This window comes from Ovis canadensis, chromosome 17 (genome assembly GCF_042477335.2).
Source record: "Ovis canadensis isolate MfBH-ARS-UI-01 breed Bighorn chromosome 17, ARS-UI_OviCan_v2, whole genome shotgun sequence".
Taxonomy (NCBI): domain Eukaryota; kingdom Metazoa; phylum Chordata; class Mammalia; order Artiodactyla; family Bovidae; genus Ovis; species Ovis canadensis.
The window spans coordinates 69,747,083-69,764,076 of record NC_091261.1 but is presented as its reverse complement, the minus strand read 5'-3'; the positions used below and the strand labels follow the sequence as shown (position 1 = coordinate 69,764,076).

General features: G+C 47.4%; 1 long non-coding RNA gene across 2 annotated transcripts in view; it reads right to left on the bottom strand.

Moving 5' to 3' along the window:
* Positions 1–16,994, bottom strand: part of LOC138422533 (uncharacterized) — a 320,815-nt gene that overhangs the window by 59,008 nt on the left and 244,813 nt on the right. The window contains exon 4 of one of the 2 annotated variants that reach the window (XR_011249908.1): positions 7,190–9,020. The exons of the other annotated variant lie outside the window; for it this stretch is intronic. This is a non-coding gene — a long non-coding RNA (uncharacterized lncRNA). Of the gene's footprint in view, positions 1–7,189; positions 9,021–16,994 lie in introns of those variants that run through there. 2 annotated transcript variants of the gene reach the window in all.

The window sequence follows — 16,994 nt, the reverse complement described above, 5'->3', positions numbered from 1 at the left end:
TTCTGAATGTTGAGCTTTAAGCCAACGTTTTCACTCTCCACTTGCACTTTCATCAAGAGGCTTTTTAGATCCTCTTCACTTTCTGCCATAAGGGTGGTGTCATCTGCATATCTGAGGTTATTGATATTTCTCCCGGCAATCTTGATTCCAGCTTGTGCTTCTTCCAGCCTAGCATTTCTCATGATGTACTCTGCATAGAAGTTAAATAAGCAGGGTGATGATATACAGCCTTGACGTACTCCTTTTCCTATTTGGAGCCAGTCTGTGGTTCCATGTCCAGTTCTAACTGTTGCTTCCTGACCTGCATATAGGTTTCTCAAGAGGCAGGTCAGGTGGTCTGGTATTCCCATCTTTCAGAATTTTCCACAGTTTATTGTGATCCACACAGTCAAAGGCTTTGACATAGTCAATAAAGCAGAAATAGATGTTTTTCTGGAACTCTCTTGCTTTTTCCATGATCCAGCGGATGTTGGCAATTTGATCTCTGGTTCCTCTGCCTTTTCTAAAACCAGCTTGAACATCTGGAAGTTCACAGTTCACGTATTGCTGAAGCCTGGCTTGGAGAATTTTGAGCATTACTTTACCAGCATATGAGATGAGTGCAATTGTGCGGTAGTTTGAGCATTCTTTTGCATTGCCTTTCTTTGGGACTGGAATGAAAACTGACCTTTTCCAGTCCTGTGGCCACTGCTAAGTTTTCCAAATTTGCTGGCATATTGAGTGCAGCACTTTGACAGCATCATCTTTCAGGATTGGAAATAGCTCAACTGGAATGCCATCACCTCCACTAGCTTTGTTCGTAGTGATGCTCTCTAAGGCCCACTTGGCTTCACATTCCAGGATGTCTAGCTCTAGGTGAGTGATCACACCGTCATGATTATCTTGGTCATGAAGCTCTTTTTTGTACAGTTCTTCTGTGTATTCTTGCCACCTCTTCTGCCACAACAGAATATTACTCAATCATAGAAACTGATGGAGTTCTGATACACGGTACGGTGTGGGTGACCCTGAGAAACATGATGCTCAGTGAAACATGTCAGATACGGAAGGTTCCATACAGTGGGCATGCTCAGTCGCTCGGTTGTGTCTGACTCTTTGCAACCCTATGGACTATAGCCCACCAGGCTCCTCTGTCCATGGAATTTTCCAAGTGAGAATGCTGGAGTGAGTTGCCATTTCCTTCTCCAGGGCATCTTCCCAATCTAGGGATTCAACTCATGTCTCTTGCATTGGCAGGCAGATTCTTTACTACTAAGCCTCCTAGGAAGCCCCACATACAGTATAATTCCATTTATGAGAAATTTCCAGCATAGATAAACCCCTAGTGACAGAAAGTGTAAATGGGAAGTGACTGCTGGATGGGATGGGTTTTCTTTTGGGCTGATGACATGTCTTGGAACTAGATAGAGGTTATGGTTGTGTGTGAATGTACCAAACTTTTCTGAATTGTGTATGTTTAAATGGCTCATTTTATGGTATATGAATTTCACCTCAACTAAAAACCAACCATCAGCTTATTGGCTGCTATGATTTTCTCAGCTCAGTGCTGTGAACTCCCATTGGCCACTGCCGGGTAACCATTGGGTTTCACCATGTTAGTTCCACTTGCTTTTGCCAGCATCAGTTGGGTACCACTATCTGCTATTGGGTAACCTGCACAGCTGAAGACCTGGAGTTCTAGAAAGACCAAGATTTCCAATCCCTTTATTCTACACACTTCAGTTGGATTTGATTCTGAGCAAAATGCAGGCAGGAGCCACTTAGAAACAGAAGAATCTGCAAAGCAAGCGATAGATGTTTGGTATCACACTAAAACTACACGAGTCCTTTCAGCTTGCGTGTGCATGTGCTAAGTCGCTTCAGTCGTGTCCACGTCTTTGTGACCCTATGGACTGTAGCCCTCCAGGCTCCTCTATCCTTGGTATTCTCCAGGCAAGAATACTGGAGTGGGTTGCCATGTCCTCCTCCAGGGGATCTTCCTGACCCAGGGATTGAACCCAAGTTTCTTATACCTCCTGTATTGGCAGGCAGGTTCTTTACCACTAGCGCCACCAGAGAAGTACCTTTCAACTTAGAACCTGGTAAAAGGGTTAGCCCTTTGCCATCCACAAGGCTGCATGAAAACCAGTCTATTAAAAGACTCTTGTAGGCACTCCCCAGCTCAAGCATCAAGCTCTCTCTGCACTTTGATGAAACCAGACCTGCGTGTATTCACGTATGGCAAGAGAATAATGGACACCTGCTAACAAAATAAGAGAAATTTATGTGGGGAGGGGGAGACAAGCTAGATACAAGCACTTTGCATCATCCTCTCAAATGGTAGAGAATGAATTATTTCTTCCCAATTTGGCGCCATCATCCATCACAGTCAATTTGCAGCCCATCTGGAAGGTTTCAAAAATGCCAGAATGGGATCAGAGTCACCAAACAGTCACAGCAGCAAGCCTTCCTAAGTGGATTACAGCAAAGACAAACATAAAAAAGAGTTCCCTGTTTAGAGGAATTTACTCTGTACTATGCCTTGCACTCGAGTTCCCTCACTGAATCCTCGCAGCAAACTTAGGAGGTACAAACTCTAACCATTCCCATTTTGCACGTGAGAAAATCAAAGCTCAGAGAGGTCAGTGGACTTCCTGAGTTTACACAGGCAGAAAGTGGTGGATTTAAGACACAGAGGTAGATGACATGGACTTCAGATTGCGCATCTCAATCATGATGCGAGTGCTGTGAGCTCAGGAAAATCCTACACTCCTCTCCCTTCACTCCCCCCAAAGTTCACCTTGCTTCTTCACAGAGGAGTAAAAGTGCATCAGAAAAAGAAACCCTCCTTTTAGACCCACCTGTCTTTTCTCATTTTTCTTGGATATGTTCTCATAGCTGAAAATGGAAGTGGCTTAGAAGACACATGATACAGACTTAAAGACAAAGAGAATGTGTTTTGTGTGCACTGAACTTTACTTTCTCCAGCTGGGTTGGTTCTCCTGATAGTTGCAGCATTTACAGGCAAAAGGAATGCAAATAGTGGTCCGGAAGTTGAAAGTCCACCTGCCAGTGCAGAGGACACAGGTTAGATCCCCGGCCCAGGAGGATCCCATATGTTACAGGGTATCTAAGCCCACGCACCACAGCTACTGAGCTTGTGTGCCCTAAAGCCCACGCTCCACAGCAAGAGAAGTCACCGCAATGAGAAGCCTGCACACCGCACCTACAGAGTAGCCCGTTTGCTGCAACTAGAGAAAGTCCAGGTACAGCAATGAAGACCCAGGGCAGCCAAAAATAATAAACTAAATTTAAAAAATTTTAAAGGAATCCACCCAGAGAGAGAAAATATGAGTGTGGAAGGCTGAAAGGAAAAAATAGGCCGCTCTTCCCCTGCATTAACTGACTGGGACCTGCTGCAGGGACTCCGAGCAAGAAATATCTGCTCATTCTATAAATAATCACCAGTGCCTCCTCTAGCCCAGCCCTTTGCCACATGGTAAGAAGTAGCAACAAACAGGGAAGACCACAGTCCCTGCTTTCATGGAACTGCATACTTTTGGAAGCATAGATTAAATCAGTGAAAGCGAAAGTCACTCAGCCGTGTCCACTTCTTTATGACCCCATGGACTATACAGTTCATGAAATTCTCCAGGCCAGAATACTAGAGTGGGTAGCCTTTCCCTTCTCCAGGGGATCTTCCCAACCCAGGGATCAAACCCAGGTCACCCGCATTGCAGGCAGATTCTTTACCAGCTGAGCCACAAGGGGAGCCCAGTAGATTAAATAATAACAACTGTAAAATAAATAATGCAATTCGACTGTGATGAGTGTAATGAAAGGGACATAGAGGATGTCATCAGGACATATAAAAAGAGTCTGAGTCAGAGCACATTGTGGAGAAAGAAGGCTGCAACTGACAGAAAAATCAACGCAAAAGTGAGTTAAATGAGGTAGAAGTTTATATCTCTAGCATCTAGCAGAAGTTGAGGGGTAGTTGTTCAAGGCTGATAAGGCGGGTGAGTGGTGACATCAGGGACCCAAAACTCAACTTTCTGTACTGCTTTCTAGTAGGTGATCAAGTCTCATGATTGCTTCATGGTTCAAAATAGCTGCTGAAGCGGCAGCCATCACACTCAAGTTATAGCTGCAAAGAAGGAAGAGAGAAGGCAGAGAGGGAAATAGGCTTCTCCCACCTGGGTTACCTCCCTTTAAGCCATCTTCCTATGAGACCCACAAGTCAGTTCTGCTTTTATTTCTTTGGCCAGAGCATGTCAGATCACTGACTGTGAGTGAAAAGGGAAAATGCAGCTTTTTTATGATAGGTGGACATGTGTTCAACTAAAAAGTGCGGTTCTTGCCACAGGAAGTCCAGACTATTAGAAAGTGGCTGTATTGAGGAGAAAATGATTTCTGTTCAAGCCTCATTTTCATCACTAACCTGCTGTGTGAGCTAGGACAATTCACTTAACCTCTCTTAGCAACAGTTTGCACCAATAGTACTTACTTCACAGTGATGCTGGAGCCTTAATTGAGGAACGTAACTTGAAAGTAATTGTTTTGCAGAATCTAATGCTGACTATGCCTGGAAAGAACCATTATACTTCATGAAACATTTTCCTTTCCTCCTTTTTATTCCCCAGGATCCAGCAAAGCTGGAATATTTCCTGGGAGCAACTGTTCCTAGCTTTCTCTTCCAAAGACCTTGGCAATGACCTTCCTGCTTCATGGGGCTGATCTTAGAAATGGAATTCAGGAACTTTCAACCCAGGCTCTGAATCATGAGGGTGGCTCAGGGGTCATGCAAAGACACCTTACAGGAACAAGACACGCTAATGAGGGCTTTCAGAGGCTGTAATCGACACCCCAACTTGCTCTCAAAAGGAAATTTCTTTAAGCAAGAAGGGACTAGTGCGGCTGCTTTGCAGGCTAGGAAAATGTTCATGGTACCTTGTTGTTAGATGGAGCTTCACAGAGATGGCTGTCCATGGAGCTGTAAGGAAGCAAGATAAGCCTGGGAGGTCAGGGAAGTGGTATTTTCAACCCTAGCAAGAGCAGGGGCAGCTAACTGTGAGCTGAACCAGGCGCCAAGCTCTGCCCATAACAGGTAGTATTGTATTGACTCCTGGATACAGCATTCTAAGGATGTCATTTCATGATCCCTCGCTTTCATATGTAAAGCTTGATGCGAGAGGCAAAGCACCTTTCTCAAGCTTGTGCTACAAGCGTGTGGAACAGGTAGGACAAGTTAGGACAGACAGAGCAGAAGTGGGAAAGGCACTCTGCGCACCAGGAACTGGAAGGGCATGGCGTGGCGGGGCAGCGAGGAGGCAAGACTAGAGGGGCAGGGGGGCCACAGATGGACAAAGGGTTGGACCCTGTAGGTCCAACCACATCGTGGAAAGCCTTGAATTCTAGGTAAGAAGGGTGCGCGTGTGTGTGCTCAGTCATGTCTGACTCTATGCAACTCTATGGACTGTAGCCCGCCAGGCTCCTTTGTCCATGGAATTTTCCAGGCAAAAATACTGGAGCAGCTTGCCATTTCCTACTCCAGGGGATCTTCCTGACCCAAGGATCGAACCGTCGTCTCCTGCATCTCTTGCATTGGCAGGCGGGTTCTTGACCTCTGCACCACCTGGGAAGCCCTCTGGATAAGGTACTAATATTTAACCCTCGAGGTAGCAAGGAGCCATTGAAGTTTGTTGAGCAGGATAGTGACACAATAGAAGGAAATTTGGGTGAAACTTTGTCTGAGTGAAACAGATTTTCCAAGTTAGCACTGGTCCCTGAGCTCAGGCCATCTGGTTGCTCTGCTACACGGCAGACAATGGTATTTCCAAAGTAAAAAGTCATGAGTTAAGTGGAAACGTCATTAAATCCTTGGCATGGGAAGCTCTGCGGGTTACAACGTCAGCTTGAAGGACGTCAAGAGGAAGCCATCATAAGTAGAGACTTCCCTGGCAGTCCAGTGGTTGAGAATCGCCTTGCAATTTAGGGAACTCAGGTTTGATGCCTGGTCAGGGAATTAAGATCCCATGTGCTAGGGGGCAACTAAGCCTGCACACAGCAACTAGTGAGCTTGCACACCACATCTAGAGCCCACAACGCGCCACAACTTACAGAGTCCATGAGCTTTGGAGCCCGCATGCCACAATGAAGCTTGATGAAGCCAAATAAATAAATCTTTTTTAAAAAAAAGAAAGAAAGCTGTCCTCACAGGAGCAGGTTTGCGGGTTTACTTCTGAGAGCAGCTTCCCCCAACCCAGTCGCATCATCCCCAAGAAGGATCTCTCAGCGACCTTGTCTCTCATCCCTGGGGAGTGAGGGGAGCAGAAAGATACCCCTATCTTCCACCCCAGAAAAGTGAGGCTACAGGAACCCAGAGGCCAGTATTTCTAACAGATAATTACTCTAGTATTTAAACAACAGCCACTGAAATAGCTCAGTAAAAGGACAAAGGTAGTAATTACCCAGATTTTTATCTGGGGAATCTAAGGGAAATACCAGGGGTTACATTTCTAGGTAACCTAAGAGCCTGAGAACCACAGCAAAGCAGCATCCCGAGGGCCCAGACCAGTTTGGCAGAAATTGTTTCTCCCCTCTTCGTGGACTCACTGCGCTCAGGAATCATCACAGGTGAGGCTGAAGTTCCCATGCATTTCATGTTCACAAGGAATCATGCTCAGTGTATGCTTGCTGTGTCTTTGAGGTTGCACAATAGCCCTAGGGTGAAGGTATGATTAAGAGCCCCATTTTACAGATGAGGAAACTGAGGCTCAGAAAGGGGACATCATTTGTCCAAAGTTGTTAGGCTGGTAGGGACTCATGCTGGGACTCAAGTCTAGGTGGTCTGCTCCACTCTGCTCTCAACATGAGGTCTTCAGCTATCAAGACCTCTGCCTCAAAGCCCAGCCAAGGGGACCCTCAGCAAAGCCTCAGAGATGGGTGATCGCAGCCTGTAGGGATCCAAGGTCAGTGTTCTGGCCCCCTGGGAAGGCTCAGGTGCTAACTCAGTTGCCTCTGACACATGACTTTCTCAAGCCAGGTGGAGGCCACAGGCAGGAGGCCAGTTTGATTTCAATAGACAGAGGATCTGGACACTACAACCTGCGAACCAAATCCAGTCCACCATCTATTTCTGTATGGCTCATGAGCTAAGAACAGTTATCACCCTTTTAAATGGTTACAAACAATACAAGGAAGACTATCCTTTCACAGGTGAAAATTACATGGAATTCAAATTTTATTTTATTTTATTATTTTACTTTACAATATTGTATTGGTTTTGCCACACAAATTTTAGTGTCCACAAATCTGGTTTTATGAGAGCACAATCACACTTATTTGTTTCTGTATCATGTGTAGGATTTGCTGAGACTTTACAAAAGCAGAGGTGAGCATTGTGACAGCAACCACACGGCTTACAAAGTCTACAACACTTACCGTCTGACCCCTTAAGGAAAAGCTTGCCAACCTCTGGTCTAGATCATGAAGGTTTAACCTGTGGGCAACGATTTGAAAAGTTCATGGATTTGCGATGGTGGGAAATCCTGGTTTCTTGGAGAGGAGGTGAGGGATAAATACACACCCCTCTAGGGGGTTACACATGAGGGATCACAGCCTTTGGGGGGAGGGAGGAGAGCATGGACCACCAGGTATCATACCGCAGAGCAATGCAAGCATCCAAGGGAGCAGGCAGAAACAAACACAGAGAGAGAGGGAAATATCCAGGAACACACTATGGCAAAACCAATACAGTACTGTAACGTAAAATAAAGTAAAAATAAAAAGTAAAAAAAAAAAAAAGAATCTTCAAACTATCAAAGTGTACACAGACAACTAGGGCACACAGATAAGCACGAATAGGAAGCCCATGTTTCCAACACACACACACACAGACTTCTGGGGTCCCAAAGAGAACACACCAACTACCAGGTGTGCAAATATATATCATGTTCCATAAACAATGAGAGGGAGCAGGGCCATCCAGGCAGATACACACACAAAGGGAATCCCTGACTATCCAGGCATCATACACTCACAGGTAAAGAAAGCAATGTCCACAAACATTCAGAGAGAGAGAGAAAGAGGGAGAAGGGAAGGACAGAGAGAAGGGAAATAAAAGACAGAGATAGACAGGGAGCAATACTAGGAAAGAGAAAGGCATGAGACTTCCCTGGTGGTCCAGTGGTTAAGACTCCATACTACCAATGCAGGGGTATCAGGCTCAATCCCTGGTCAGGGAACTAGATCCCACAGGCCACAGCTAAGAGTCTGCATGCCACAGCTAAAGATCCCACGTGCTGAAACTAAGACCTGGTACAGCCCAATAGATAAATACTATAAAAGAAGAAAACGAAGGAAAAAGGAAGGCAGAGAGAGAGAACAGGATGGAGGCGGGGACACAGGGGTAAGGAGGGAAGGGAGAAGGAAGTCAGGGAGGGGAGGAGAGAGGAAAGGGGAGCAGGAGACCCCAGGTTCCACCCCTCCCACCCAGTCTCTCCTGGAAGGTCACCAGTCTATAAGGACAGACATTTCTCCCCTCACTAGAAGCTGACACAGGAGGAGGACGGCTGTGTGTCTACACCCAGAATAGCCCCTTTCTTTTACATGTCAGTGTTGGTGACCTCATTGGCAGTCTCATGATGCCTACAGACCCCTCTTCCAGAATAACATTTCTAAATGATGAAAAGGGGAGAAGAGTCCATTGAAAGAGGACTGAAGCTCTAGAATTCTGCATAGGAACAATCACACCCAAAGATGCTAAACCTGGCCCTTTCTTCCAAGGTCAACTTGTGCCGTGAGACTCCATCCTTCTTCCTGCCACTCTTGAGAATTCCTTTCTGGAGGCATTTATGGATCACCGGCTGGGGTCCAGGTGTTGGGGAGACACAGGCAAATAGAACTGGATCCTGGCTCACAAGGAGCTCACATTCAAGCAGGGGTGAAGGATGGGTGCCCAACGGTGCTGCAAGTCGTAGTCTTGCTGCAGCTGTGACATCAAAGATCACTGACCACAGGTCACCGTCGCAAATACAGTACTGTAGGGAATACATCACGAATACGGTAATCATGAGAGTTTGAAATATCGCGAGAATTACCCAAGTAAGACCCAGAGACAGGAAGTGAGCAAATGCTGTTGGAAAAATGACATCAATGAGTTTACCCGATGCAGCGTTGCCACCAGCCTTCAGTATGTAAAAAAAAAAATTAAAAAAAAAAAAGTTATCTGTGAAGCACCATAAAGCAAAGTGCAGCAAAAGGAAGGAAGCCTATATTTGGTTTGAGGCATTTAGAGTCAGAAGGGAGGTTTTGAGTGTTTGGCTGTTTTTGTTAGTCAGTTTCTCTTTGACAGACATTCTCTCCCCGGGGAGAAGGAGAGAAAGCCAACAGGATGACATTCCTAAGACTCAGCTCTCCGCCTGACTCGTCCACAAGCGACAGAGGAGACCCCTCTGCCTGCCCCCTTCCTCTGTCCCTGGGGATCTCTGGGAATCAGGCTAAATGACAGTGCCAGCTGAGATGTCCTGGGGGGTTTGAGGGGGGCAGTTGCTTCCTGCCCAGTGGGAGCCCAGAATGCAGAGGAATGTTGAAAGGAAGCCTTCCAGGCGGATGGGCGGCCCCTCAAGGAGCCAGGGAGGGCTGAGAAGGGCAGCTTACAAGAGTGTCTTTCCTCCTCCACCCTCTGCAAGAATACAAGCATTTCTGACCTCCGACATCTCCCGCCACTCATCTCTGCTTCATCAATGCCCAGGATCTTTGACTTGATCTCCTTCCTTTGACCTGGTCTCCTTTCCTTGACCAACTGTGCTGCACAGCAGGGATGCATAACAGAGGGGGTTGGGGGGCAAGGGAGTCCAAAACTTCTCATCAGAAGGCATCTGGCCTCAGGTGGCACCTGGGCCGACCAGGGCATCACAAGGGTTGTTTGCTTGTCTACCTGCTCAGGCCTTGCCCTCTACGCGGGGAGGCCAGTCAGATCTGGAAGTAACCAAAGAGTGAGCTATAGGTAGAGATGGACCCTGATCTTCTCCAGGCATGCCAGGTGGCTTGGAGGGGAAGGAAGCAGCCATGCAAGACCTTGGGGCTGATTTCCACCTGCTCCATCGCCACAGAGGTGGGTCCTAGCCACCTCCCATTGTACAAAAACAAACAGAGGCTGGAGAATTCAAGCGCCCGACTGAGGTCACATCAGGATTAAGAAACAGAGTTGGGTTCCCATTTGGCCTAGTGAGGACTGGACACACTGCTGAATGAACAAGGAGATGGGTGAATGTACCCATGCATGACTTCAGACCAAGAAACCACACACGGCTAACTCTCAAAACTACAGGATGAATGCGCCTACGCTCACAGCAGCATTATTCACAATAGCTAAAACATGGAAGAGACTGAATGGATAAGCCAACTGTGGTCTACTCATACAATGGAGTGTGTGTGTGTGTGTGTGTGTGTGTGTGTTAGTTGCTCAGTCGTGTCCTATTCATTGTGACTTCATGGACTGTAACCTGCCAGGCTCCTCTGTCCATGGGACTCTCCAGGCAAGGATATTGGAGTGGGTTGCCATTCCATTTTCCAGGGGATCTTCCCCTGGAAAAAAATGGTCTGCATTGCCTCACTAACTCATTGCTTCCTCTCTCCCCTGCCCCTGGTAACCACCATTACACTTTGTCTCTGTAAATCTGACTCCTCTGGACACCCATTATAAGTGGAATCGTGCAGAATTTATCATCTTGTGACTGGATTACCTGATGGAGCATACTGTCCTCAAGGTTCATCCACACTGTAGAGTGTGTCAGAACTCCCTTCCTTTTAAGGCTGAATATTATTCCAGTATGAATGGACCACATTTTGTTTGTCTGTTCATCTGTCAATTGATCCTGAGGTTGTTTCCACCTTTTGGCTATTGTGAGTAATGCTGCTAGGGACAAGGGTGTGCCAATGTCAGCCCAGCACTCTGCTTTCAATTCTTTGGAGTAGATACCTAAAACCAGAATAGCTATATCATATAGTTATTCTTGGACTGCAAGGAGATCAAACCAGTCCATCCTAAAGGACATCAACCCTGAATATTCATTGGAAGGACCGATGCTAAAGCTCCACTCTTTGGCCACCTGATGTGAAGAACTGACTCATTGGAAAAGACCCTGATGCTGGGAAAGATTGAAGGCAGGAGGAGAAGGGGATGACAGAGGATGAGATGGTTGGATGGCATGACTGACTCAATGGACATGGGTTTGAGCTGACTATGGGAGATAGTGAAGGACAGGGAAGCCTGGCCTGCTGCAGTCTAAGGGGTCACAAAGAGTTGGACATGACTGAACAGCTGAACAACAAATCGTTATTCTGCTTTAATTTGCTGAGGCACTTGCCAGATCTGTGTTACTGCAGGGGACACCCTGGTTGCTCTATGCGGAATGGACAGACAGAAGACAAGAGTGAGTGCTGAGAGACCCATCGATAAGCCACTACAGTTGTCCATTAAGGGCAAAAAGAAACATGGGGACTGACAGAGAAGGTGAAAGTACCAGAAATGCAAATCGTGGCTTTCCTAGGAGATGTTGGGTTTCTGCTTAGAGAAAAGCTATTCAGAGAAGGGCAAGGAGATTGCTGAGATGAACTGAAGTTTCCTACCTTCAGAAAGTGGACTTGCATACCATGTGTAAAACAAATAGCTGGTGGGAACCTGCTATAAAGCATCGGGAGCTCAGCTCAGTGCTCTGTGAAGACCTAGAGTGGTGGGATGCGGGAGGAGCGGGAAGGAGGCTCACAAGGGAAGGGATATATGTATACATATAGCTGACTCACATTGTTGTACAATAGAAACTAACACAACACCGTAAAGAACTATCCTCCAATTAAAAAAATATACGAATGTGAACTTTCAGAGCGGTGAATCACACAGGCTTTGAGGTCAAACAACCCAGGTTCAAATCCTAGCTCTTGCATCTTACTGCTGAGCCTCAGTTTCCTCATCTGTAAAAAGGAAATAATAATATCCACTTCTTGGAGATGGTGGGGATGAAATACGATCACTCGAAGGGGCAGTGCCTGACTCAACTAAATGCTCAGTAAAATCTAGATGAATAGGAAACCCCTTCCCTGTTGTCTCAGACGGTAAAGAATCTGCCTGCAATGCAGGAAACCTGGGTTTGATCCCTGGGTTGGGAAGATTCCCTGGAGGAGGGCATGGCAACCCACTCAAGTATCCTTTCCTGGGAAATCCCAAGGGCAGAGGAGCCTGGCGGGCTATAGTTCATGGGGTCACAAAGAGTCGGACATGACTGAGCACTAAGTAACAATGACAAATCTAGAATGATGCTGGACACCTAGCCTCTCTTCACACAGCCCCCAGCCAGGAAGGCTTGAGGGGGCAATGCCATGTGTCCCCAGCCCCCTGTGACATCAGCACGGTCACCTGGGGGGGGAGCAGTCCAGGGAGTCGGGACTACAGAGCTCTCTTTCTGTGTGTTCTCAGACACCTTCTGCATCACCCCGCATCCATCATCAGGCCTCTTGGTTTGGTCTCTCCAGTGACTGGCAGGCTCCTGAATTATGAAAAAGAGTGAGAGATATTTATATCTCTGCTTGGGCATCACCCCCACCCTTCGGAGGAGTGGGAAGGTCTTGCCATGCAGGGGAAATCTCTAAAGTCCCATTTTTCTGCCCTTCTCAGCATCCTCTTACAGCACCTTTCCCCCTCAAAAGACAGCTGGCTCCTGCTGACTCTCCAGGTGGAGGGGGCGGGAAGGGAAGCGGGGAGAAGGGGATGGAGTGGGGGAGCGGAAGTGCCACCTCCAATCGCCATCAACTCTGCACCTTCCTCTTGCTGTCTACTCGGGGATGCACTTGCTCCTTTCATTTGTGTGTTAAGGAGGAGCCAGCCCTTCAGATGTTCATCACCTGCCTCTAATCTCCTCTTTCAATATCCTTAGCCATCCTGTCCTTCTAGGCCAGCTCGGAACGAAACACTCAGCACTGGGACCCAGCTCTGAGTGCCCAAGTCCACTGCTGCCTTCAGCGTCACGGTTGTGGTTATGAGCTATGGAATCTGACAGTCCAGGGCTCAAATCCCGGCCCGACCACTTACTAGCTGTGTTCAGCTTGCTGGACAAAACATCTTATGACAAGGTGCCTCTCATGATGGGTTGAATAATGACCCCAACCCAAAATTTCATAGCTTGAAGTCCTAAGCCCCAAAACCTCAGACTGTGAACCTATTTGGAAATAGGGATGCTGTTGATATTGTAAATTAAGATGAAATCATGCTGCAGTAGCTGGGCCTCTAATCCAATATGACTGGTGTCCTCATGAAAAGGGGAAATTTGGACACGGGGCAGGAGCACAGGGACAATATGACATGAAAATGGAAGTCGTGCTGCCACAAGCTAAGAAACTACTAAAGGCTAAGAGAGAGGCCTGAAACATGCCCTTCTTTGGTGCTTTCAGAGGGAGCAAAGCCCTGAAGATGCCCTAATCTTTAGCTTGTAGTCCCCAGAACTATGAGAGAATGCATTTCTGCTGTTCAAGCCAACCAGTTGGTAACATCACTATACCCATTTTACAGATGGGGAAACTGAGGCAAGGAGGAAGCTGAGCAGATGTTATTTGTCCCAAATCATACAGCTAGAAAGTGGCAGAGCTGGGATTTTGTGAACCCCCTCAGTAAGGCTCCCACCCACCAAAACAGGCGGTCTGGCTCACTGGGATATTCACAAGGTCCAGGAGAAATTTTTTTTCAACTCAACCACACAAAGACACTCTCTGAATCCGGTCCCTCCTACGCATTTCTAGTGATTTCCACTGACACACATTTCCCCAAGGCCTTCAGAACAACTCCTTGGCGTTCCGAAAGCCCCCAGCTGGGGCCTTCCTTCCTGTTTTAAGAAGTGAAAGCACAGAGACACCAGGCCGGACCCAATATAGTTCCAGATCTAAATTTAACAACAATAACAGGGCTCCAGCCTGACCCTGCAGAGAAAAAAGGGGAGAAGGGAAAGAGAAAAAAAAAAAGCAACAACTAATTCTTCACAAATTAGGACAATAATAAAAGTTCCTTTCAAGTGTCAGGGCATATTCTTAGCCATAAGGGTAACACCTAAATCAAGTCCAGGCTGTAAAAATGGCATAATAGCAGGAAGCTGGGCTACAGGCCTAACTTCCTCCAGGGAGACAGGGGACCTAGGGGGTGTCGTAGGCTGGGCGGGCAGGGAAGGAGCCAGGTGGGGCCTGACTCACTGGGAGGCACACACCTCTGTCTGGCCTCCCACCAAGTTCCATCTGGGTCGCCCACTCAGCCCCTCCTGCCTGGGCCTTCAGGGCCAGAGTTTTCAGTGGTCATCAGCATGCCTCTCGTCCACCTTCCCAGCTGGGCTCCTTAGCATAGCAAGTCTAGAATGCAAGTTAACGACTTCCCTGGTGGCCCAGTGGTTAAGACTTCACCTTCCAACGCAGGGGTTGCAGGTTTGATCCCTGGTTGGGGGTTAAGATCCCCCAGGCCTCATGGTCAAAAAGCCAAAAGGTAAAACAGAAGCAATATTGTAACAAATTCAAAAAAGACTTTTAAAAAATAAAATGTAATTTCAAAAGGTAAGGTGAGGATACATCTCTAGACCAACAACTGCAAGGAACACAGTGAACCGAGGGCCCGAGCTGCTGGACTCTGAAGCTGCCCTGTATTTCCTGGGCGACCACATCTTCCATGGGCTGTGGTTCCTGGGGACCACATTTCAGCCAGTGTCTGAAACTGACAAGGACACTGAGGCAGGTCTGTTCCAGGGAGACACGTAGTTCCTCTGACAGCTCCAGGCCTCCCCATGGCTTTCCTGGGTCTTCCTTAGTCTGCGTGGCACCCAGGCATCCTGCCATCCAGCCTTCTCTCCCTGTCTCCTCCCTCACTCAGGATCAGACCTGCATTGAAGTTCAACAGCTCTCCCCGCCTGTTCTGGCTCTCTGTCTCTCTACTTGCTCTCAAACAGGCACTTCCCCTAATTAAATTCCTGGACATTTAATCCCATCTTGGTATTTGCTTCTTGAAAAGGCCCAGAAAAATACATAGAATCACACCCTTTCTTTGCATAACATGCTTCCAGGAGCTCCTGGTGTTACTGGAAGAAAATCCAAATTCCTTACTCTGGCCTCCATGGTCCCTGACACCGCTCTGACCTTGACCTCCAGTCTCACCACCTGGCTCAACGGTCTTCTTGGTGTTCCTTGAACATCCCAAGTTGGTTTTGCCTCAGGGTCTTTGCACCTATCCTTGCTGCCTGGACTCCTCTTCTTCAGGCCTGCAGGCTTCTCACTCCTCCTCCGGGTCTCAGCTCAGATGTCACCTCCTCAGAGAGGACTTCCTTGACCCACTTGATTGAAACAGGCTTCCTGTCTCTGCTCCCCAATCAATACCTACTTCTTAAACTGAGAAGACTCATCACTCTGCTCTTCGCTGATTTGTCTGACAGCCCTTCTTGAAAGTAAGCATCTGGAAATATCACAAGAGCCGGCATTTACTGAGGACTGACCAAGGGCCAGACGTTCTTCTAAGAGCTTCCCAACTTTAACTCATTCAATGCTTCTCACGCCCCTGTGAGATGGAGGTACTCATCTATAACTGGGGAGTTAAGATTCCATATGTATTAAATTATAGATGAGAAAACTTAGGTGTACGGCGTTTAAATGAATTCCCTGGGATCATACAAGCAGCAGGTGGGAGAGTGGGATCTGAATCAAAGATGTCTGGCTCCAGAATCAACACTCTTTTCTAGGCTGCGATTTTGCTTCCTGTGAACAGAGAACACTTTTGAGTACCAACAAGGATCCCCATGCCTTATCCTGTAACAAAACCAAATGGATTGGCCGCATGCCTCCTACAGAAGAGGTGTTTACATGAGTCACCTTATTCCCTTTTCACGAGGACTGAGGAAGGTGGGACTTGGTTATTCTCCATTTGCCCTCTCCCCAACACTCTGCCCTTCTCTGTGTCCCAGAAACTGACCCCTAGCCTTATGGACTACACTTCCCAGAATCCCTTGTGCTCTGATTTCCTGTTGGAATCATCCTACGGGAGGCAGTAGCCAGAGGTCAAGGGGTAAAAGGAAAGAGGCTGTGTAATCTCTTCCATGTTTTCTCCCTAACTCAGGATCCCATCACTGGCAAGGGTTCCGTGCAGCACCTGCCAGGTGGCTCCTCCATCACCCCCTCAGCCTGCCGTGGGCTCCTGAAATCTCTTTCCTGTGTGTCTTGCTGCTTCAACCTACAGAGGGTGACAGCTCCCCACTGCTGCCAGACTCTGGGGGCTTCAGCACCCCTCATGTGTTCACTGAGCCCTGCCCAGCCTTGGATAAGCTGCCCCCTGATGAAACTCTCTCAGTTGGCACCATCCAGGGTAGATTCTATTTCCTATGAGACTCTGGCATGCAGACATTAGGACTCCCCATCTTACAGATGAGGAAGGAGGCACAGGCACAGGAGACCACCAGCCCAAGGCTGCATGAGTGGCTGAAAGCAGAGCCCCAGCATGCTTGCTCTCAATGTCCCTGGCTCCACTCTTTCTTACCAAGGCCCACCTGAACCTAGTGGTTAAGAGCACGGGCTCTGGAGTCACTTTGACCTCAGTTCAAGGCCCAGCTGAGTGACACTGGGCAAGTTATTTACACCTTCCCCACCACCACCCCCGGAGCCTCCTTTTTCCTCATCTAAAAATACACGTAAATAATTGTTTTACCTTCTAGGGCTGTTGTTAGAATTAACTGCTACTGTATATGCAATACTTAGAGTGTTCAGAACACAGTAAGTGAACGATAAATATAGCCAGCATCGTCACCATCGTCATCATCACTGTTACTGTTGTTGTTGTTGTTGTTGAAATTCCCTGTTCACCAATATCATTTCCAGACTCGCTACACCCCAGAAGATAACAAGAGAACAATTCACACAAGACTTGATGAGCTAATAACCCCAAAGCTATTCATAGAGTTTATTCTCACCAACACAGGACAGGACGACAGCAGACCCCAGAG